Source organism: Anser cygnoides, chromosome 5, assembly GCF_040182565.1.
Source record: "Anser cygnoides isolate HZ-2024a breed goose chromosome 5, Taihu_goose_T2T_genome, whole genome shotgun sequence".
In the NCBI taxonomy this organism is placed as follows: Eukaryota; Metazoa; Chordata; class Aves; order Anseriformes; family Anatidae; genus Anser; species Anser cygnoides.
The window spans coordinates 65010866-65034993 of NC_089877.1; the positions used below are offsets into that span (position 1 = coordinate 65010866).

At 46.4% G+C, this 24128-nt stretch overlaps 1 protein-coding gene and 1 long non-coding RNA gene across 5 annotated transcripts in view; one reads left to right on the plus strand and one right to left on the minus strand.

The window, feature by feature from the left end:
• MDGA2 (MAM domain containing glycosylphosphatidylinositol anchor 2) overlaps positions 1 to 24128 on the plus strand; it is a 336382-nt gene that overhangs the window by 64868 nt on the left and 247386 nt on the right. The window lies entirely within an intron of this gene.
• Positions 17959 to 22698, minus strand: LOC106046976 (uncharacterized). Its single transcript, XR_001213545.3, has 4 exons — positions 21350 to 22698; positions 18811 to 18902; positions 18622 to 18707; positions 17959 to 18097 (listed from the first exon to the last, which is right to left on the minus strand). It is a non-coding gene; the product is annotated as an uncharacterized lncRNA (long non-coding RNA).

The following is a 24128-nucleotide window of genomic DNA, read 5'->3' on the forward strand; positions in this document are numbered from 1 at the left end:
TGTTCTTACAAATAATATCAGGGATATTATAAAAAACATATCAGGGATATGAATACCTCTGTTGTGGAAAACAGGAGTGTGGAGAGGAAATACCAGCTAGGGCACAGGTGCGTGAAGGCAACATGGAGAAATGGGTGAGAAGTTCTCATTCCCTGAATGAGTGCTTGTGGAAGAGCAGCACGTGGGCATGTAATGGGAGGTTACTGTGATAGTTGTCCACAGCAACCAGGAGAACCCAGCTCTTGCGTAATGCTCAGTTTGGAATAAGAACTCTTTTCTTCAAATGGATCCTGTTATTTTTGTTCACTTCTTTGGGGTGAATCTGAGAAAAGGATGGCCAAAGCCCAGGTATGAACTCCGTCTGAGTAAACGAGCCTTGGGATAGCATTCCAGCATTACAAAATAAACCACGTTACTGTTCAACAAGGCCCTGTCAAGCCCGGAGGAGGTAAACCCTGATGGATGGGGTCCTATGGGGCAGCTCCTTACGAAAGATGCCTGCTTGTGGTTGAGCTGGAGACATCCCTGAGCTGCTTGGGCCGTGCTGCCCCCCACTCAGATGATTTCTCCATCCAAATACTGTGCAACTGAATGCCAAAGGGCCAGGTTGAGGGGCGGACACAATGGGAACAGTAACGTGCCAGGTGCTTCTTGGAAGCTTCTGGGATTGCTGTAGCCCATGTGTTGGCTGCCTTCTCGCAGGCCTTGTTTTGTCAGCTCCAGCACTTCTTATTGTACGTTTCTGTTCTGGTTGTGTTCCTGATCGAGGATTAGGGCTGCTCTGTGCTAGATGCTGGATGAAGAGGTGATAATGGTCGGTGTCTTAGAGGCCCGATGAGCCATACGACCCAGAAGTAAAGCAATAGAGAGGCTGTGGGCTTTCTGCATGGGGTAACAGAAACCACGAGCCCAGTGCCCGCACTCCGCCTATCTCAGATTTGTTTAATTACACATTCCAGATACTTCTCTAACTTCTCTACTTTCCTTTTAATTATTGTTTCTACCAAGACTTCAAGTACCTGCACCTAAGAATAATTACATAGCAGCCCATTAGCTAATGCTCCCGCACTTTAAACACCATGAAAACTGCAATATAGCTGCTGCTTACCTGCAAGGCTGCTCGTTCTGTGATTTCTGTCTCTGGAAGACCATTACAAATCTGTTTGTTCCTCCTCTCCCCTTTCTCCTGTTGTTGTTGTGCTTTCTCGTTTTTCATCTGCATGGCTTTCTCTGTTGAAATGAAATCGTAATTGATGATCTGAGAAATGTTTTGGTAAAGTTAGGGCAGGATCAGGTGCGCTGCTGCCTTTGAGCATGGAGCAGACTCTGTGCTCCTGCACCTTGTTGCCTTGGGCTGAATGTTACCCATAGCAAATAATGAGAGAATAAATCTGGAAAGAAGACAATCTTCCCCTCCCCAAAAAGAAAACCCAACGTAATCAGTGTTTCTACTATTCCCTCCACTCCTGTTGAACGTGCATGCTTTTACCTTTATCTCTGCGCCTATGTGGCTTTATAGCAGTGCCCACCACTGAATTACCTGTGTACCTGGTTGAGCACTGTGTTTTTCTCTCCCAGAGCGTGAAATCTTTCAGCTTCCTTCCCTGCCCAGCCGTGATGCCTGCTTGCATTTACAGGGAAGCAGTTTGCATTTACATTACATTTACAGGGAAGCAGTTAAATGCAGGTGTGTAGATTCCAGACATGCTCAGCAGGGCGACCTACAATTTAATTTGTTTGAAGGAGGTATAAAACTTCTGGGATAAGCTTTGTTAATAGAAAGGTGCAATCATATCTTTAAAGGAAACACTTCTCCAAAAATCAATGTGATTGACCTCCTTTTCAGCTTTAATTAAGCCAAATCTTCCTTCGTGATAGCACACCAACCTGTTTCACTGCTTGCTGCAGACACAGGGGTTTAGCCAAAACCCTTCTATTGCAGCTGGAATATCTGGAAAAGGCTCTCATCCAGTGTTATCTAGAGCAGTATGAGTCAGGAAGGTGATTCCACTCCACAAGTTTTTACTTTTATTTTCTTTAAACAAATGCAGCTGCCTACAGGAGCAATATGTTGGCGGGCTTTGTAGCATTGGGATTTGGGCCAAAGCTGGAAAACCAGTCTGAGATATTTTTCCCTTGTAAAGCAATCAACTGAAGAGAACAAACTCTCCTTGAATAATTGCCATTGAGTGTGGAGTCATTATCGTAGGTGCACGTCCTGGAACGCCGCTTCTCCTAGTGCAGAGGCCGAGTGCGTACCTTCAGGCAATTCTGCAGGCAAACTGGCAATTTTTATTGACCGTGGGTTATGAATTCCTGAAAGATGCGTTTCCCAAGAGTCTTGGAGAGTACTGCTTAAAGAGAAGTTAGCGTGCATTTACTCCGAGGCTCGGTAAGGGTTATAGGGGGGCTGCCTGGTACCACGCTTTGCTCAGCAGTGAAGAGCTGTGTTGGGCTGAAGTCTTCTGCTCTGTGGGGAAGGGGAATTTCAGGCTGTAAAACACGGCAGTGATGCAAGTTTAAACAAATGCTTGAAATCTGTGTGCTTGTGCAGGAATGGGATGTACTCAGGCTAGCAGTAGCTAATTTGGTTAAGTCTCAGAGAAACGCATGCAATAGTTCTTCCAGTTTCTCTGTATTTTATTGCAAAATGCTTGTGGGCCATTTTGCTAGAAGTTAGTTTTCAATTTAAGGAAACTATATGTATTTACACTGTGTGTGTATATAACACCCGTTACAGTACAGACGCTGTTGTTACATCCTCCACTGCTGTTGTTAATGGAGGGGATGAGCGATCCTCACCGTGCTGCAGCTGGAGCCGTGCCACCCTGGGCACTGCACCCAGTGGCTTTGGGGAGACTTCTGACCTGTAGCCAGTGGGTTACTTGGTCCTCTGCCAGATGAACCCAAACCAGTTTGGTTTCTCTGAGCGCTCGTGCATCCGAGTAGCTGGTGAATGCCAGGCTGTTTTAGCAAGAGCTCAGGAATCTCTTCTCAAACTGCGCGCCGGAGGCTGCCTGTCACAAGGGTACAGTGTTAGCTAATGTGTGGGGAATGGGAGATGTGATGGTAGAAAACACTTGGGAATATCTTTCTGGTAGCGTTCTAGTCTATATTTCACAAGAAACTTGATCGTTTGCACTTAGCCCAGTAGGAGAGCTGCCATAATTAGCGGCATGCCTGTTTTTCATATTTATATTTATTTCAAACTACAAAAATGTGTTCTGGAAGAAAAAAGCAGAAGAATAGCTGGCATCCTGAAGGGAAAGAAATCAATGTGAACCAGCCACCGAAGTAGGTCAGGTGCAGACTCCTGGGTGATCCCAGGTGTGCGTGAAGCTGGGAGGACTGGGGAGAGCCCAGCAAGCTGCAGCCCTCGGCTCGGGTAAGCCCCCGGCAGTCTCCTCCACCCGTGCCCTGCCTTGTGAGCAAGCTTCCAGGGTTGTGACCGATATCCAGCAACAGGAGACTGGTGGAAGGACCTCAGCCCAGGGCTGTCAGGGTTTTCAGGGTGCCCCTTGGGGCCTCAGGGCAGCCTCGTTCCCAGCGATGGTGCTGAGATGTGACCTGTGAGTATGCGGCAGAGTTTGGGGGCGAGGGGAAGGCCGGGTGATGAACAAGCCCCTGCTAGGGAAGAAGAAATGGTGAATTCTTAAAGTAACGACAGGTGCTGTTTATTTAGGAGATGACAGGGTGGAAGTGCAGCTGAATGTGAATTCCTGCCTGAGACCTGAGGGATGGCCGAGGTCATGCAGCATGTGTCGGCAGCTGCGGGGCGGCTGTCTGCAGGCTCTGCTAGCCCCACAACAACGGGATCGCTGTCAGATGCTTGTGTGTCATTCGCTGCAGTGACACAGCTCTCAGGAAGAAGAGAAGTAATTAAAACGTGACCTAAACCACCCTCAGGCTGCGTTAGCAGAGGTGTTATATGCTGGGGGATCTAAAGAACAGCTGAGATGCGCTGGAAAACAGGCTCAGGGTGCTGCCAGCTCTGCCTCCGTTCTCCATGGCTTGCGTTCCTTGAAGCAGCAAGGTGGGCAGGGCACGGGGACCGTGGGGAGGGACTGGCACTGCAGGGGGTGTAGGAACGGGACCCATCCTTCTCAAGGTAACGCCTTCAGCAGTAACCCCAGGAGCTGGGTGACGTGGGGCGAGTCCCTCCTCACATCCGTCAGCGTTCGGCTGCAAGGCTGCACGTGGGGAAAAGCAAAATTGTGCCTTGATTTGTGTAGCAAAACTGTCTCCGCAATCACTTTTTTTTTCAATGAAAGTTTCTGTTCTGCAGCCCCAGTCGCAGCACAATTGCACAGATGCCCGCAAAATCTCTGAATGTGCTTTTTCCTCAGTAAAAATAGTGGTGCCCTTCCTTTGCTCCTCTCTCAATTAGATACTACTTCGGAGAAAACAACAGACCAGCGCAGCATAGCAGTAATGCTCAGTGTGAACCCCCCTCCGCAGCTTCCTTACAGGAACGAAAGGTATTTCTATATTAGAGACAGAAATCTCCGGCTTGCAGTGCTGTTCCTCCATAAAGCATGCTTTTGTCTTTTGAAAAATAGCTGCTCAGTGACACAGAGCTGAGGGGCTGCAACCCAGACCTGGCTGTTGTGACGCCTGGGAAGTTAAAGCTGCGGGAAGATTTGGCATTCAGGGCTGAGGGCTGTGGAGGATTGGAGGTGACACTGTCATTTACAGCCTTGTCCTCTGAAAAGTGAACAAAGCTATAGTCTTGCATGGCAAACATACCGGAGGGGGGTAATGAAACCATCTATTTGTTATTCAGAGCAGGGTCAGAGCTTTCTCTGCTTATTTAGGTCTCGTCTTGCTGGGGAGCAAGCTAATGCGTGCGCTAATGTAGAAATGTGCTGAAGCTCCGAACAGCATGAGAAAGGACGGGCTCAATGAAAAGCTTATCAGTTGTCATTAAAGTTTGCTAATGTGGGAAACGGCGTGCTTGCCGCACGTACCTCCCGTTATCCCACACCTGCGGGCAGTGTCCCCGAAGAGAGGTTGTGACGGATGGGGGCTGTGTGCTGGGACGCTGCGAGGCAGGGGGCTGGCTGCGAGCTGGCTGTGCCCCGCTGCGTCTCTGGTGGCCTTATTTCAGCCTTAAATCACAAACCTCCCAGCTGTGCTTTTCCCTGCAGTAATACTGGTTAGCCATAATTCTGCCTCTTGGGTAGCTGGGCGAAGTCCCAGGCCCTGTGGTTAACTGCCTATGAGTTTGGTTTTCCTTACTGATAGTATTCCTAACGGGGTCTTCTATCTTGTATCCCAGCCTGCATGCACCTCGCCCACTTGTACTGAGAATCTTTGAGGGGACCGCACGTGGTTTAGCCACAGGTAGGGCCGCCTGCGGTGAGACGGATCTGGTCTTGCGCTAAATCTGCTCTCCTGCTGGCGCTTGTCTGCTGACATCTGCCATTGCTAAATGCCAAAAGGGAGCTGAGCTTGTGGTGGGAGAAAAAGATGACTGGGAAGGCAAGGAGATGGGCTTTTTTTAAGCCTTTCTGTTCCTTGAGCTTGGCTGCTTCAGCTCAGCAAATTGCAAGGCGAGAGGAGATCCAGCGCTCGCAGCAGAAATGGCACTGAAGTGGTGGTGTAGACGTTTCAGCTGGAGGGCAACGCTTGCGTGAGAGCAAATCAATATAAAACAAAGCAGGAAGATGTTAGACTGCAATTAAGGAGGAGGCTTGTAATCAGGCTCTGGGGAAAAAAAAGGTGGTAGCATGGAGGTGAAAAACAGCTCTGGACTTGTATGATGTTTGTGTGCAGAAGGGGCTATGTATGGACACATCTGTAGCATTAACAGGTAGAGCCCAGGAGAGCGAGGTCCAAACAGCTTTTATTCCCATTGCCTTTGTATTTAGGTACTTGCACTGGAACTTGTCTTGTGCATCTTGTGTGCCCCAGTGTGGGTTTAGGCTTCTGCTCTTTCCAGCTCCAGCATTTCTGCTCAGAAGGCCCTAAACTGTGTCCTATATGAAGCTGCCAAGCCTGAGAGGCACTGCACATCAGCTCTCCCATTCCCCAGGAAGGGGATGCTGGGGTACTGCTGGTAGGTTTGAGTGTTCACAGTAATTCTGTCTCTCCTGTGTGCTCTTAGCTTGTGTTTCATTGGGAAACTTGTCTGGATTCCCATTGATCAGTGACTCCAGTTCTTTTACCCAAGTCTTCATCTGGAAAACTGTGAAGTTGCGCTGCTGTGAAATGAACCAAACACGACATTGAAAGAGGATGTGTATGGTATTTTTAATGAGAACTGCCTTATTCCTGAGAGGAAAGGGTTTACCTTACTAGAGGAAAACACAAAGTCAGACTGCGTTTCTAGAGCCTCCCATGCAAGTCAGGTCATGAAAACCTGACCTCTGAGAGGTACATCTGTACCTCCTGGTCACCCATTGCTAATACACAGCTCAGAGTCCATTATGTTCAAAATAGCATCTTCTGGCATTAGCTTTAATCTCTGCTGTAGGGTAGATTTACTTTTGTTTGTACTTTTAACACAGCCTTCTCTAGCCCTGCCTGCTCCTCTACTTGAATTAGCCCCTAAATTAGTCTCATTCTCCTTTCCCTGGGAGTAGGATATTAAAGTTAGGAGATGGGGCTGAAGAGGCTGAGAAAAAAATTGGGTATTTTGCCTCCTGTGTCATTAGCTGGCCTTAGCAACAGGCTTGTAATCACCTGTTTGTTTTTTTTCCTGCACCAGAAAGCAGCTGTAACCCTGCTGCTTTGTAGCCTGGCATCTGCTGATATCCATGAGGAAGCCCCTCCGATGAGGAGTGGTGCCGGTGCCTGCCCAGCGCGGAAACCTCGTGGGCACGCAGCAGGTCGGTGCGCTGGCAGGCACCTCGACTACAGCCCCCTAGCACCAGCTCAGGGTTCGATCAGCAAACCAGGAGGTATTGCAGATAGTTCTCCTAAAACCCCGATTGCTCCCTGCTGTGCTGTTCCTTTGCTTTCAGCAGTTTCCTGGCTGCTGCCTCTCTTCGGCAGCATCGTTCCAAGCACTCCTGGGGCCCCTGCTTTATTTGCAGTAGAGGTCGTTTTGGCTTAAGTCGCCTGGAGGTTTTGGGGGCATGCTAATAAAGCCTTGTGGGAGGTGGTCTCATTTTACTGCTTTGGTTATTGGTGCTCTGCTTAAAAGAATACCAACTCTCTGGTCTGCCAATGGAGATAAAATGAATTGAAAGGTCAACAGCAGCCTTGGTGTTCCCATTTCTGTCTGCAGAGATTTCTCTTGTAGAGAAAAGGCTGTGGTCTATTGTGTATTGCTTTGAGAAGTGCTGAGAGGGCTGTATTAGGAAGAGTGTAGAGAAAATGGTTTGACACGCATGCTCATGAGTTTGCTGGCATCTCGGATCTCAGAACAGGGAGGAACGAAGGCAGCTTCACATGCTGGGGCATGTCTTGGCTGTTCGTCAAAAAGATGGTGCAAAGATTTTGACCTTTTAGAAGTTTGTAAATGGCTTCTGTTATACGAATGATGAGCTGGAACTTAGAATTTGTTTCTTTGGAGAAGATGAAGGGTTATGGAGAGTGAACACGGGGTGGTAACTGTGGTTATGGTGAGTGCACGTGGGGTGGTAACTGTGGCAGCTATGAAGCGTCTGAAGCTAAGGACAAATCCCGAGTGCCCCCATATAGCTGACGGTATCCTGGCTGCACAGCATGATTCTGCCTTCCACGCAGATGGGGGAGATGCAAGCATTGCACTGTGCTCCTTGTTTCTTCCATAACAGGGGGCTGAAAATGAGGAAATGGGTTTTCCAAGAAGCCCAAACTGAAGTCGGTGGGAGCTGCGTGTGCTCTGCACCTTTCATCTGTCCGGTATGACTTCTCAGTCTGCCACTGTCTGGTCCTTCTGCAGGTTCAGATCCCTTGGCGGGGTTCGGGTTGGTTGTAAGATTGCAACGAAGTGCCTGGGCTGAGCACTGCAATGTCCCCTGGAGACTCTCAGGTACTCTTAAACCTGTAACTAGCAGCAGCTCCCAAAATGACTCGTGTTGGAGCAGATCCACCAGCACCCTGCTCTCCGTGGCTGGGAAGCACACCGGCCACCAGTCTTCCCTTCCAGAGTACCTGCCCTGTTTCCTCCCCCAAAGTCTGACCCCTTGGGGAGCACGGACCTGCAGCACTCAGAGCTGTACCTTCTGCATGTTGTGTGGGACATCGCTGCACAGCACAGACCCCAGCTGGAAATGGCTACTAACAGCAGAAAATCTCCCAGGGGGTTTAAACATGAAGGTGTGCAACAGCTGGAGCAGCCCCCGAGTGACGAGTTCTCACCTTCCACCCTGCCGTAGTCCTGCCCTCACACCAGGACAGTCTCGCTGCTGTCTACTTGCCCATTTCTATGGCCGAGTTGTTTCTGAAGACGCTGTAAAGAAGCAAATGACTACAAATTGTGCCCTTTGTGAGAGCAATGTAATTGCCTGGTTTGGGGCTACTTTGCTAGTCATCTGAGGGGCTGAGGGTGGGAAATACAGCAAAGTACAGACCAAATTTCTCAGCCACGTATGGGTGGCATTTCAACGTAAGTGTAAATTGAGTCTGAACTGAGCTGCATGAGGCAGGATGCATTTTCGTGACAGAAGTGGGCTAAGTGAATTTTAAGAATCAAAATGAGAGGAGAAAAACGTCTTGGGCATATGGTATTTGGATGATGGGCTAAAGCAAAAGGAAGGTTTCCAGGCAAACAGAGATGGTTATGTTGCTCTGTCACTGAGAACTTTCTGAGAAAGCCTTTCTACTCAGGAAAACATCAGTTGGGGAAGTTTTTGTGGTTTTCTCCAAGGCTTCACAGACCTCTTATTGAAACCGGGATTTGCTGAGCGATGTTCGTGTGTAGATCTAGAAGGCCAGTTGTGTTAGGTGAAGTGAATGCAGGTAGCTGAGCTAGTGTGCAAGAGCCACGAGCCTGTAGGTTGGGAGTGTGGATTCTGGGTGTGGGAAGAGCATTACTAACTGAAGAAACCTCGACCTGCTGTAGCTGGCGGCTTTGGAGCAGGGGCGCTGGGCCGGGTGGTCTGCCAGTCCATGACCCAGGGGGTCTATCCCCAGTTTGGTGAAAAGGGAAGGACAAGAGCCATGTGGTCTCCTTCATTTCCTTCTACCTTCTTGGCCTTCTTCCCTCCCAGTGCGTGTGCTGCCACCCAAGCTGGGCAGCGCTTTCATTATAAGCTGGAAGGTGTCCCACGGAGAGACGCTGTTGGAGTAACTGACACAAAGGAGATATCAGCATAAAGAAACAAAGCATATATCCCTGCCAAGTGGGTTGCCAAGGCTGCAGGAACACAAAAAACGGGTGGCTTTATCCAATTTTTTTAGTGACACAAAATAAATCAGAAGACAGAAATAAACAATTAAATGTGGATGAAAACATATACTGCGTGCCAGCGAGCAAAATGATATGTCAAGAAAAAATGTTGTGTGAATTCAAGCCCCTTGGAAAGTGTGAAACTGTTAGGTTTTGGGTAGCTGATCATTTGGTTTGCCTTATAGGATGGGAACAGAATGAGGAGCTAAGCTGCAGCTTTCACATTTTCCCCACGATTTACAATGATGAGTGCCAGGGTGACGGCGTGCAGGCAGGCACAGCTGGGCTGGCATCGAGGCTTTTCCCCCGAGCGCAGGACCAAAGCCTTCCTTCAGCTCAGGGCACAGCGGTGTTAAAACTCCTTGCTACAGCTCCTTGTGTCCGAGCACAGATTCAAAGCGTGCCCTGAAGTCCCACATATTTTATCATCTTCCTGCGGCCTTCAGTGAGCCTCCCAAGCAATCGCAGGTACAATGCCACGTGGCTTCAGGGTGGGCTGTAACCCGATTAAAGGCAGCGGGCAGTCTGTGCCAGATACAACACTCCTTTAAGATCTATGAGAAGCAAGCAGCAACGTTGTACTCAATTTTGCATTAGTTCAATCTCCTTCCATCGTTGTCTCCTCCCTGCTTTCCTCAGCAAAGCGCAGCCGAAGCACACCTCGGTTTTCAGGGAGCTCTGCCTCTGCTCGCTGCTGCTTGCTGGTTTGACTCGGGCTGCGAGCTCTAAATCCTCTGTTTTCCTGCTTGGCAGAACTGGCTGCTCTGAAGACATTTAAATTTGGAAGCAATGCTAACAGTTGGCCTCAGTGTACCCAGTGATTAAAAAAAAAAAAAAAGTAAAATAATTATCTGGTGTTGTGGAAGAAGTCAAGCCGTAAGGAGGATGGGGGAGCATAACACAAACATGTTAGCATTCATTGTACTGTCTTGTTTCATGTTCAGGTAGCTGTGTAAAGTACTCTTGTTCATACAGAAATGTATCAAAAAACAGGATCTCATGTAGCTTTTTGGGGGAAAAACATGAAATGTCTAAGCAGGAAGTTACTGCTGAAAAGTCGTGGTCTGTCTTCTGAGAGGTGACGCAGGCAGACTGCTACACTTTGAAAATGCGAAATGCTCCATTGGAAAATGCAGCCTTGGATAAATACGAGGACGGTCTGAGTGCCCCAACCCTACCTTGCAGCAGAGCGGAGCTGTCCTAGAGCACTTGCTGCGTATGCAGAGCCCTGGCATCTCCTGCAGGCTGGGCACTGCTCCTGGCAAGATTAGCTGGCAGATTAAGCTGCTTCCTGCCTTTTGGCATGGAAGCAGGAATACGCTGGGTACTTCACTCTCTCGAGATCAGAAGATTACCTTAATGCCGAATGCTGGAAGCAGGACAGATTGTTTTCTATCCAGCAAGTAGACTTGACCAAGGAACTGGTATTAAATCTAAACCCAGAGCCACACTGGCATTTTACCGTGAGCCTGCAGCTACGCATGTGTTTGTGCAAGCACGCGTGGATTTTGCATCAATATATATTGTATCACGATGCAATAACAAAGTGCACATGAATAAATGATTTATATTCCATATATATTCTTAATGCTGCATCATCTGATGCTTTCCCTTTATCTTTCCATTTCTTTTCTTTCAACCGCTGTTTTTCAAGACTTCTGTTTTTCTCAAGCTTTTTCTTGCTCCCTGGGATTTCTTTCTGTGAGCCCTGCAGAAGTGCAGATCTTTGCCCAAATTTTGCACAAAGCATTCTGAGGGCGTTACTGAGCATTTGAGGAGTCTCATCGGCGTCTAGGAGATGGCTCCTCTGGCTTGCCCTTGGAAATGCTCCAGGAGAAGGCAGGCTTGATGTGCAAAGGGCAGCGTCAGAAGGGTTTCCAGCGATGGTGGCAGGTCCCATGGCTCTGTGAGCTTTCTGCAGCTCAAAGCACGTGGACAGAGGAAGATTGAGATGCAGATCAGGAATAAACCATCCTGCGGCAGTTGTGGTTGGAGGTGGGAGAAGCAGGGGGGCAGTAAAACAGTGGCGGCCTCCAGCCTGAGGAAATGGCTCCTCACAGATTGTACCTGGGCACCGGCGGGGCAAGACTTTTATTGCTTTCAGGGCTTATTTGTTCATTTTGTTCATATATACATATATATATGTACGTATATATATAGGATCAGGATGGTTTGACTTATCAAAAGATAATCCTGTAGATCAGTGCTAAGGTAAACTTGTTCTCTGTGGCTGTAAATTTTGGGGGCTTTTTTTCAGAAATGCCAGTTCTCCATGTTAAAAAGAAAAAAAAAAACACACTCAAATCACAGGTCTTTATGAGCTTCTAGGACCAAATGACTTTTGACATCTCCAGGAGTGCTTGCTTGTTTGTCTCCTACGAAACTTGAGGGCTACCACCCCCCCATGTTACTTCTCAATGAGAAGTGGGGCCACTCTTCTTCCAGGGTGCTCTGCAGGAGCTTTCTCAGTACTGTGCAAAAACGAGTGCCAGTGCCAGCACCATGTCAAACTGTGCTCTGGCAGTGATATTTTTGTCATTTTATGTGCACTAAAATTAAGGGAATGTCCATAAATAAAGGGTTATGTAAGGTCTAATGACGTTATCTTTCTCATTTACCTTTGGCTTTATTCAGCATCTGTAGTGCTGCTGGGTTTTTATATGTCCGTGTGAATTTAAGTCAGGGCTGAACTTCATAAAATAAAATAATGGCCGAATGTTTAAAGGCACACGTGTGAAATGCACAATTACTTGTGGTTAGGGTGAAATAATTAATCTTTCCTGAAATGTGGGACAGCCTACGTGGTATGGTGACTTTCCAAACAGCTGTTCATTGAGTGTTCACTTTATTCTTGAATTATTTCTCTTCTCAGTTCCTTCCTATCAGTGTGCAACCTTGTATTTTTTTTTTCAGGAAAAAGCATTTTTTTTTTCAGAGTGCAGTACTGGCTGTCAAAGTAGGTCTGACTTGAGGGTACAAGGTCAGAACTGTCTAAAATCAGGCCCCAAAATGAGCCGCCCTAGTTCCCCGTCTAGAGATGGAGCTGTGGTGGAGCAGCAGCTGGTCCTGAGGTTCTTTAGAAGTGGCGGTGGAGCCTGGTCTGGAAAGGATGCAGGAAAAGTTATCGGAGACCCAGCTTGGCCAGAGCTGCCTCCTGAGGGCCCTGCAGCGTCCATCCTGCAGCTGCTGTACGTGCAGGTGGAAGAGCAGCGGCTGCAGGGCTGGTAAGGAGAGCAGGGCTGCAGAAGGATGACTTGTGGCATGGCGGTGTCCGTGCAACTCGGAGCACTTCTTCAGCGAGAACGTAGAAGGCTAACCGACAGCTGAGGACATTCATTGCACGCCTGTCACCGTGTCAGTCTGTGGAGGAGAGGTGACCCACAGCCTGCTGTTGTGAGGCTTTGGCACAAACTGGAGCCCTTCACGCCTCGCACAAACGCACCACGCTCCCCGTGGAGCTCGGGCCGTGCTGCCTGTGCCGTGGAGGTCTGATGTGACCGCAGATCATCTGGATGCCAGTTGTTCCCCGCGCGCCTTCCCCTTGGAGAGACTGGAGACAGCTTCAGCTGACGTTCTTGGTGGGACGGAGCAGCGTTAGGAGAGCAACGGAAATGGTATGGAAGTTGAAATACAAGCCCCCCAAAATTGGTTATATCAGAAGGATGGATCTCAAGAGCTGGTTATTTTATGAATAAGAGGACTAAGCTGAAACCGTAGCCCAGTCCTCTTACAAGGCTTATCCTGACGTGCAGAGCTGCTCGGCTTCTTGATAAAGCACTGAATTGTAATGGCATCTGTATCCTGTAACTTTAGTGTACGTTTGCAACTGCTTCAGTGAGCATCTTGGGGGAGGCAGTAAACACACATAATTCACCACCACTTATGCTTGGACAGGAGGTATTGAAAAGTCGGGCCCCGAATTGGTCTGTCAAGTGCTGCTGCCAGAGCAGCAGTCAGGCCCTGACGTGTCCCCAGCAGAGGCTGGGGGTTGTCTGCCTCTGAAGTCAAATATTTGTTTTTATTTTTACTCCAGAGCTAAGCCAGATGCAGAATTGATAACAAACCACTACTGCAGAGACCTGCTGGGGAAAAAAAATCCTCTAATCCTCTTTTTAAAGCTAAGAGAAAACTTTCCAGGGTATGTGCTCTACAAACAAATGGGATGGCACGAAATGGTGCAGGTGTTACGGTGTCGTTAAGTCTTCCCCACAAGCAAAGGGAGATCCTTGCTGAAGTACTACAAGAAGTCAATGCTTCGTTGTGTTTGAAGTTAGTGTTTTTACAGAGGCCTGTATTTTGGTTGTCTGAATCTGAAAGTGTGACCTGAACGGTGAAACCTCTCTGCTTTTTTCGTGGCCTCAGCTAGGCCTGTGCTGTCTGCCTGCTTAAACACCGCCTCGGAGGGGGAAAGGACCTCTTTTCATATGTGCTTCTCCTCACCCAAGGTATCTGAAGCGAAGTGAGCTCTGAGATGAGCGCCCCGCGGCCCCTCGGGGTGTCACGGAGCATTAGTCTTCCTGGACACCGTACCTGTGGAGCGGAGCTTAAAATAGGGCGAGGGCCGGGCTGCCTCCCGCCGCGTGGCGATGGGATGAGCGGGGAACGCAGCCCCTGGCTTCTCGTTGTGTTATTCACACAGGTCTGAGCAGCTCCGGCTCTGTTTGTCAGAATTTGAGAAGACAAAGACGCAAAGTCCAAGGGGAAGCTTTGGTGTTTTGGGAATTACACGGTGAAGGGGAATGAGGACATGGAAGGAGATTCAGGAACATTGGGGAGGCAGTACGAGAATAAAAAAGTCTGTGTGTGTCATTCAGGGTTAGGAGGAGCTGCAGGAACAAAGGGCAAATCGTCAGCAGATGTTCCTGGTTGATCTGGTAGCTTGGTTTTCTCTTATTTTTATAGTTGGACAATCTTTTGGGAGAGACTAGACATAGAATTGGTAAAAGCTGAAATTTGCCTTCCTGCTGTTTGCCCGAGCTCGTGGTCTTCTTGCACCCACCTGCCTGCACCCCGCTCTGTCTCCCAAAATACCTCCCTGCAGACACGATTATCTCAGCCAGGTGTAAGTAACAAAAATCCTTACCCGGAGGGTTTCTCCCGATTCCTGAAAACAAGGCTTAAGCCTGCTTTCTCCTTCAGAGCTGAAGATGGCTTGTCAGAGGTCCGAAATAAACTCTGAAATAAAAACCTCTGATGCTGGCCTTTACTTGGTTGATGGTCTTAAACCATTCTTACTACTGGGGTGCTACTATAGAAAATAAACACATTTAATTAGCTCAGAATTCAACGTATTTTTTTGTGTGCGTACTCTATCGTGCACATCTGGGATGGTCTGCACAGCTCCCTTGTGGTTTTGTAGGATGTAAGGAATAGAGATAGCCCAGGTTTGGCTGGAGAAGGTTACGAAATCCAGCACAACTGCTTGTTTTTCTCTTCCTGCACGGTCTGTGCCTCTCTGCTGTGCAGGAGTGCTAACCTCAGTGCTTTAGAAGCTGAAGACAAGCTGTGAAATAAACTATTTTTGCTCTCCATGCCAAGTCTCTAGGATCATCTAAAATAGGAGGCGGATAATTTTCTGCAATTATTAAGCTAATGAGAAAGAACATTAATAGTTGAAATCTCTAAATGCTTTGTTTACCCTTCAGTTTCTCATGAATGCTGATTAGAAAAGATGTTTTTGGGGGTGTTTGGGAGAAAATCACTTTCCAGTGCTGATAATTTAATCCAGAGATTAAATTTGACCCACTTCTCTGCAAGCCATTATTTCATCTCAGGTATTTATAATCTAAAGCCCTTCCTCTATTGTGCTGTGTTTCAAATCCTCGGTGGATTATGTGTAAATGTGACAGATGCATGGGGTGGAAAAGCTAAAAATGTATAATTTTTTTTAACCTGCTGGGGCGTTTTACCTTTCTCAAATTAAGAGATTAGATAAGGAGAGCAGGTTCTGCTACTGACACGCTCGACAGGTGAGTTTTTATTTATGGTAGTGCAGCTTCTTACGTGAGAGCCGGCACGTGCTGTGTGATGATGCTGGCAGGCCATGGGGCCAACGTTTGTTGAAGGTGCTCAGCACACCTTCAGCTGTTCCTAGCCATCGCGATGCTTTGGGGCACAGTGCACTGCTAGGTATGCGTCTTACAGGGTATGTACAGCCTAGAAAGGATATTTGTTATTATGGAAAATGCCTAGGAAATGGTTAATGGGTCGTAATGGAAGAGTAAAGGAATAGAGTCCGGCTTGGTTTTAGCTAGCAAGTACTTAGAAAACTTAGAAATAGTCGCAAGAAAATTGTAAGCGATATTTTCCTGGAATGTTACTTTTGCCCAAGTATCATGAGTTTTATAAAGAAAATAGCAAAAAAAAAAAAAAATAAAAATCATTTTTTAAAATTTTATTTCCTGTGACATTATGAGTTTTGGAAACCAAATATGCTATTTCAGGTAAATACTGTCGTTTTAAAAAGTGCTTACGGGCCACTGTTTAATGTCTAAGCCCTCAAGAAACTGCGTTAGCAGTAATATGCAACACTTCTAAGAACAATATAGTCAAGATATAATCCTATAAATGCCACTAAAAGCCTTTTTTTTGGGTAATATTCATTTTGTGTGAGACTAAAGAGTCATTTTACACCTCGAGTTTGACTTTGGGAGTATTAGAAAGATATATTTGATATTACAGCCATTTGAATAATGACAGGAAGGTGCACGCGTGTTTTTTTGTTCTATAGGATAACTTATTTCAATAAGATTTAAGCTATTTTTCGTTGTAAGAAGATGAACCACGTAAGAAAACAGCAGTCAGTGCCTGCTGTTCCTGGTGTCCATCCAGCTCATCCTCTCTGGAGAGATGAAGAGCAGTCCGTGCCTGCTGCTTTGCCCTGCTTGTCACTACGTCTGGCCCTGGCCCACAGCCCTCATTGCAAATAGCACGGTTTTGAAATGCTGTTTTCTGATGGTGCATAACCATTGCACGTGGTCTAACTTTTTGGCTGTGAATGAATCTATAAATACCCACACATTATTTATACATAAAATAGAGCACAGGCTTGTATCCGTGCACAAACGGAAAACATCTCTGGTTTTGAACCGCTGCTTACAGAACCGCCGCTTTCTCGGCTCTTCTGAATGGGCAGATAAGGTGTCGAAGAGTTTTTGAGTCTGAATGGGATCCCTGCGAGGTACAAGAAGCAGCACCTGCTGCTCTGAGCACTGGCAGAGCACACCTGAGCAGCTCCGAGTGGCCGCCTGCGTCCGACGGAGCCGTGGCTGGGTGGGTGCTGGCAGGGCACCGTGCGGTGAGGGGGGGCTGCCCGAGATCCCTCGCCGGGTCTTAGCTGGGCTGGGTTGTTTTATTTTATTTTTAAGCTTGTATCCTTCTTCTGCCTGTGTGTAATGTGCAATACGTTGCTGTATCCTTTGACGCGTGAGCTGTTTTGGTGCTACACGATCATACACATGTGCGGCCTTCATCTCAGAGCTCTCTTGTTTTGTGGGTTTGATTCAGTTAACTGTTTTCTGACAATTTAGGGGTTCATTTTTTCAGAGCTATGCTCTGGCTTCTCTGTAGATCTGTTTGAAGCTGTACAAGCACCCCTCATCCCAGCTTGCCCCCCATAGCTCGCTCCCCAGCAGAGGAGCAGCCCGGGAGCGCGCCTCCGAGCACAGCCAACGCCTCGCCGTGCGAGTAGGGCACGTGGTTGTAACCCAGAAAGTAATAAAGCAGGAGAAAGGTAGGTTTAGATGAATTTCCTAATGCTGTTTTTTTTTTTTTTCAAACCAAAAACGAGTTCTTGCTGCAGGGCTGTGTGTATGGAACAGGGCCGGGTAGAGGTGAACCTCTCTGTGCAGCGTGGTATTTGGCTTAGAGCAAAAGTATTTCTATAAATCCATTGTTTTGGAACAGCACGATTATTATCCTTTTCTGTAAATTGTACAAGTTTTCGGTTTGCTTTCATCCTACAGATATTTCTTACTAAACATTATGACTAACTTATTGATAAAATTCTGTGTTTCTTGGAAAATACTGATTTTTTTGAAGGTGAAATCAAAGTTTGAGCATGTAGCTGTAGCGTGGCATTCGCTCGGTGCAGATGCACAGGTTAGGGGCGTTATCCGTGGCATTTACCTGGCCACAGAGAAGCAGTCTTGTCACGCAAACCTAATTTCCTTCTTCCGCAGGGTTATGAATGTAACTAGCAAAGCTAAATTCACTGTGAGGCTGAACTCGGATTATTAGGAGTCGTTTGACCTAGAACTAAATATCACTCTAATTAAAAGTGATCCCTGCAGCCTACCAAAATGTGATGTACTGGGAGGCCGAAGGACTGGCAGTCAGCCTCTGTAGGTGCCCTCGTTGCTCTGCCCATGCTCAGTGGGTAAAACTACCCAAGGAAGCTGCAGCGCCAAAACCAGAGGGGGACGCAGACTAGAAACTTTCAGGGAAGCAAATCAAAGTTTTCAGATTCACTGGCCTGGAAAGGGATGTGCTGACTCGGCTTTGTTTTACGTAACTGTAGCGTGTCACAGGCCTGGCTTTGGAGTGTAATGAGGTTCTTTTTTAAGATTTCAAGAAAATTAAATGGGAAGCTGTATATTTCCCCTAATATTTCCATTTTCAGTTGTCTGTAATCTCTCCTCCTTTCAAATAACGCTGGTATCCATGTGTTGAAGTGCAGGCTAGCCTTCTGGCCTGAATACGGGGCTTCACAAACAGGCGTCCCCTTACCTTCAGACCTGGTGTTTCTTACAGCAGCGCATTGAAATGGCTTTCTGCATCCTTGTAGTAAAAGGCAAATATATTAGTAGAGGGGTCGCTAGTATTTGCTTAATGTATGGTGAACAGGGACTGCTCTGTGTGGGGGGATTTTCTTCAAACCCAGCAGAAGAGATGGAAGAAGCCACTGCTGAAGGTGTTCCTTCCTTGAGGCTCCCCCTTCCTTCGCTGGCTGTGGGGTTTGTGGATGTAACTGGGGCCAATACAATAATATTAATTATATATATTGATACATTAATATAATAGCAATATTAATTACTATCTGGTGGAAGGTGTCCCTGCCCGTGACCAGGGGTTGGAATTAGACGATCTTTAAGGTCTCTTCTAACCCAAACCATTCTATCGTTCTATCATTAATATATAATAATATACATAATTTTATATATCTTAATACTTTTATATAGTTTATATATATATATAAAATAAATCTAAAGTTCAGGTCATGTAACACTTTCTTGCAGGACACTGACAAAGCCAGAGCAGATCAGGAGGAAGGTGTGACCGCTTGCACCCACAGAGGTACTTACAGGCAGGGGTCCCCTCCAGGGGCTGTTTGAAAAATAAGCAGTTCTGGTACAAATGGAAGCGGTGAGCAGGGCTGGTTGGAGCTCTCCTGTGAAGCAAAATGACTCTAAAATTATTTGCTTTTAGTGGGGTCTTCAAGGCAGACCTCGGTGCTTTTAAAGGCTGTTGGGGAAAGGGTGGGGAATGCTTACAAAAACTGCCCTAAAGATTGGTCACCCACAGGTGTTGTGGGTGCACAGAGAAGTTGTTTGCATGTTGTGTCCTGCAGGAAGAGTTCCAGAGTCTGCTTAAACAAAACAAAGGAAAAAAAAATGTTCAGAGCCACAGCTTAATTTGGTCATGCTCCCATTGACTTCAAGCCCCAAATGCTTAATGCGCATGTATTTCCTCTAAATAAACTTATGTGGGAAAAGCAAAACCAAGCCACCTCTGATAAACCTGAGATATTTAAATACCTGGGCAGATACTGGGGGACCTCTTTAAAAATAAGCAAAACATTTCAGTCGTGTTTAATTTAAACATATTCAGCTTGAGAAATGTTCTTAGGGTAATCTGGTGCTCTGGAAGTTGCTCAGTTGTCAATAGCATTTTAAAATTACCTCTTGCTATTTGAAATAGGCCGAAATAGATAATCCCATTAGAAATGGTACCTTTTTGGTGTGAGTGCTATTTAAATGGGAGTAGTGCCCCCTTCTGAGGCTGGTGGCAGAGCAATATGGAAAATCCAGAAAGAAGGAATATGAGAATCCAGAAAAAAGGAGTATTTTCTTCTAAATTTGTGCTGGCAGTTGACCCTATCTGTCTGAACTGTAAATGGAGGTTGGATCCCAGCAGGATGGGAAGTCAGTAGTCAGGTTATGCCACGAGCAGAGCATTTCTGCACGTACCACTGGGCGGGAGCTGGGCCACTGCTGCCCTGTTTGCTAATGCTGTGCCTGGTCTCAGGCAGCAGTCTGATCTTCGGGAGGGTGCTACTGCAAATGTAATTTTTGTATCCATGGGAAATATCTATTGTTACCCTAACTCACCATCCAGATGCTACAACCACTCTAAATCCAGGTGTTTGTGATGAATTTCTCTGACGTGACTCCATAATGTGACCCCAGACCCTGGTGCAGGGGGGGCCACCAACACGGAGCCAGCTGCCCCTATAGACCCTGCCCTGATCAGAGTGTGGTGAGGTGTGGAGCGTGCTGAGCCCCTGCTGGGTGCTCTGAGATCTCTGTTCCAGAGACCTCATGGGCCACATCTTCCAGCTCCTAGAGACCGTCGGTGCTGACCCTCCCCAAGTTCAGGTGGCACATTTACCCCTAATAGCCCTCACTCGGACTTCTTTTCCATTAATTTGATGCTACGCGATAAGATGTGCATTAAGAAAACAATTCATCTAATACATCCCCCAAAAGCCCACAAGAAACAGTAATATATCAGTAAAATTTACTGAGGTAATAATTTGTGAAGCTCTTTATAGTCAATCTTGCATCTATTAATTATGTCAAGAATGTTGTCCCCTCATATAAACCCTTATAACTTAGTCCTGCAAGAAACGCTTACGGAATCTGCTTTGCAGCCACGGTGCGGAATGACGTTACTCACTGCCTCCCATCACAGGCATGAAGGCATTGTTTGACGTAAAGGTTGGTATATTTGCCAGCAATAGTATTTTTGCTTAAAAGCTCAGAAAAGTACAATTACTGGTGATTAAAAAGGCCTAATAGCTCTTCTACAGGAATATTTTATTGATTAAAATGGCTAAATATTGCAATTTTTATATTTAATCTAATGAAGCATTAGATTAAAATTGGACACTGTAACCCCAAATCTTAATGTCCCTCTGTATAAAAGAAAGATTCTGTTGAGTACCGGTGTAAGTGCAAGGCAGCTTCATGCCACTGAGAGCAGGCTGTAAGTCAGTGGAATTACTCCTGATTTATGCTGAGAGAACCTAGCTCAGTAATTCTTAACGATAAATTAATTGTATGCATTGTGCTTAAGCATACAAGCAAACATCTCTGTGATTAATTTGAATTTATGGTTCAGTAATACATTCAGAACATTATCATCTTTTCTCGTGATGGATCACCAGGATAAATTATCTCCTAGGTTTATATATGTGCATAGATATGTTTTGTTTGGATTGTGACAAGAAGCGGGATTAAACTCGGTTAAGTAATTGCACAGCAGGGTCCAGATTTGGAATGGGAGCGAAGTATCCCCTAGCATAAGTAAATAAGAGCCGTGCTACCCTTTGGAAATGGAAGTTTTATGTATGAGAGAGTAAAAAAAAAAAAAAAAATCAGGAATGACAGCTTATAAAAGTCAAAACAGTGTTTCTCTTCTATCCTGCCAAGTGAATGTAATCAGCCATCTTAGATGGTTTTTCCTTTTATTCCTTCTTTAAAGAGATGTAAATTTTTCTGTTGAATAAGAATTACCTTTGGAAGGGCGACAAAATACATTTCAACTTACCACGATGGATAATACGACCATTAGAGCAACAACAGAAAATCAGATTTAGGGTAACCTGCAGGCGAGCTGGGAGAGGCTCCAGGGGCGCGCGCCAAGCTGCCGCGGCCGGTGCCAGGGGGGAGGACGGGCCCTGCAGGAGGGCTCCGGCCCCTGGCGTGCCTTGGTGCGCGCGCCGGGGAGGGCTGCTCGGAGGGGTGGGCTCTGGTCAGTAACGTATAACCCGGGGAGGGTCAGGGGACGATAACGGTTATGCTGAGTTACCAAATCCAGTGTCATTGCAGGCAGCTTCTTCACAGAGCTGGCTTCGTCAACAGGCCGAGCTGCAGCCTGAAGGTTGTTGTTCTTCTGGCTCCGTTCCCGTTTCTGCCGTTGGGATGGGATTCCAGGACCTTCTGGGATGAGACCTCCCCATTTACTTCCTGAGCTAATTTCCAACTAATTTATTATAGTTTCTTGCCCGGCGGAGGGAATTCCTCTTGGTATTCACCTCCTGTACTTGTGGGCAATAACCCTATCCCTGCTCAGCTGTGGGTTGGGAAGCTCGACAAGTCGGAGCAGTCTTTAGCTTTAAGATAGGCTGTCCCTTCTCTTGAGCATCCAGCTCAATTATTGTATCATATTATGTGTATTTAGTACCTGTTTTATAGCTTTTATCTTGGTCATTCTGGCTTCTAACTGGTTATCCTGAAGGATAAGGGTAAGGTCAGGCACACGCTCTTGTTAACCTCTGGTAGAAACTGTGGGTTTTGTGCTTGTATTTTCTGCAAACAGTGGAAATTCCTAGCTGGGTCACTCAGAAATTTCACAGCAGTTGGATTATAATCCCTCTCTCCGTCAGTAGTCCATGACAGTTGGGTTAGCTTTGGGATTATTGAAACGAAACACCAAAGCGAACTGAGCCAAAGTGAAACATGTTTCAGAGAAGTTGCGGAAACTGGCAGGGAACAGTGCCACTGACCGGGGACAGTGGTCTGAATATCGTAAAGTAAATCCATCCCCCTTGGCAGTGGTGGGGAATCCAGTAACCATGTGGTGTTTCAAAGTATGTAGCACCTTGTGTGGTCGTTGTCAAACTAGATTGCCTCAAAGAAAATACGGAGATACATCAGCAGTTCTTCACAGTTTGATGGCATCTTTCCCACCCCGTGCCACTTTCTACATCATGTATATCAATATGAGGAATTAATGTTATTCAACTAAATTTTAATAACATGACCTTACTCTAATTCTGTTCTTTCATGAAAAGAAAGTTACTGGTTTTGCCAGGGGGAAAAAAAAAAAAAGCTTTAATATTACTAAGTCAATATTCTTATTTGCTTAAAGAGAAATTTCCTTGTTTTAGGTGAATATTCGATCTGTAGCTTTTGATTTCTTAACTTTTCTTAACTTTTTTTTTTTTAATAATCCCAACACTTACCTTTGTGGTGGGGGGAAGGTGTTCCTCTGACAGAGTAAATGTTGGTTGGCTTCCCTCAGAGCTGGCTTGAAGGAAGGATGGCACCTCACGGGTGAGCAAAGCATCATTTCTGCACGCAGGTCCCCACCAGTGAGTAACTGCAGGGGCAAGAGCAAGGGTGGTTGAAAGCTGTGCTGCCTCCATTTTCTCCTTGTGGTTGTCTTCTGACAAAACAAATTAAGAGGAAGAAAAAAAGCACCGTTAGATTTGTATTCGTCAGCCTCATTTCAGCTGTTACTGTCTAATAAATTCCAACTGAGCTCTCATTCACAGATGTCACATTCTGTCTCGATGGCAGGTGATCTGACTATGGAGCACGCTTTATTTGTGACAGCTTTAACAGAAAAGACTAAAGGCTCCATTCATTGTTCCTGCACTCTTTCGTACGAAGCTGATTGCTTTTCTTCATTGAATTACCCTGTGTCTCTGGGTGAAATTCACAGCAGACACGATACAAGCCCTGGTTTCTCTGGAGCTGTGCCTGGTGGCACCTCCCTGGCGCAGCCGGTACGAGCGTGGTTCGAGAAGTGCTCGGAGGGAAGGCAGCGATGTGTAGCGCCGAGCAGCAGCCTGCTCCGTGGTGCTGCAAGCAGTGGGGCTGCCGAAGCTGCTGGGAGCTCTGTGAGGTCCTGGTTTACCTCCCACCCTCCTAATGATCCCTGAGAGAGGGTTATCAGCGTGTTGTCTGAAAGCGTAAACAGCGCTGGGTGAATAACTCTTGCAGTTAACTTTGTAATAACCAGCTCATTCACAAGGCCTGGTCTAGAGCCTATTGAAGTTAATGAGAGCCGTTCTGCTTGCTCTTCTTTTTCTGATTGCTAATTGTGTGTAAACAGCTTTCGGTCATCACAAGTTTGTTTATTTGAAATTATTTGCAGATTAATTTTTGTAATTCATTTCTCCTTGAGCATGCAGGGCATTCAGCGTTTGAAGCAGATGATTTCAGTCATTCACATTTGCAGCTTGCACCCATGGTCTGCTCCTCTATCCTGCCTGAATTGAACTGTTGTGAATTTTCATTCACTTACTCAGAATTTTCTTTTCCTTCTGTTTGTGGCCAGGTTTATGGGATCTTTTGACCTGCTATGCTAAATCTGGTCAAAGCTCAGTCCTGCCCAGTGTGTCTCTTGTTTAAGCACCCACAGATGATCATCATCAACGAGCATGCAAAGCAAATGTAGGTTTCATATTCCTAAAAAACTGCAGCGTTACCAATGACTAACAGTTATCCTCTTTGCAGCATCAGGCAATGAGCATTGCTACATAGGGTGTGAGGTTCCCACTCCATGTAACGTGAGTGAAGAGCAGGCAATCTAGTTCAAGGCTTTTTAAAACTTTGTAAAGAATTTAAATATTTATCAATACGTATGTCTGCTTTATTTTAACATTATTCTGATATCAAACCGTGTTTTCTGGCTTCCCTTTCTCAAGTTCAAAGTGATGTGGAATAAACAAGTGACACTGGGGATTCTGTTTTGTGCTATTCTAGTAAATATTTTGTGGGCCACAGTCATTTGAAGACAGGCAAACACTCAAATATTGATGCCAGTGAAAGGAGGAAGGGAGGGCTGAGCTGCTGGGTGG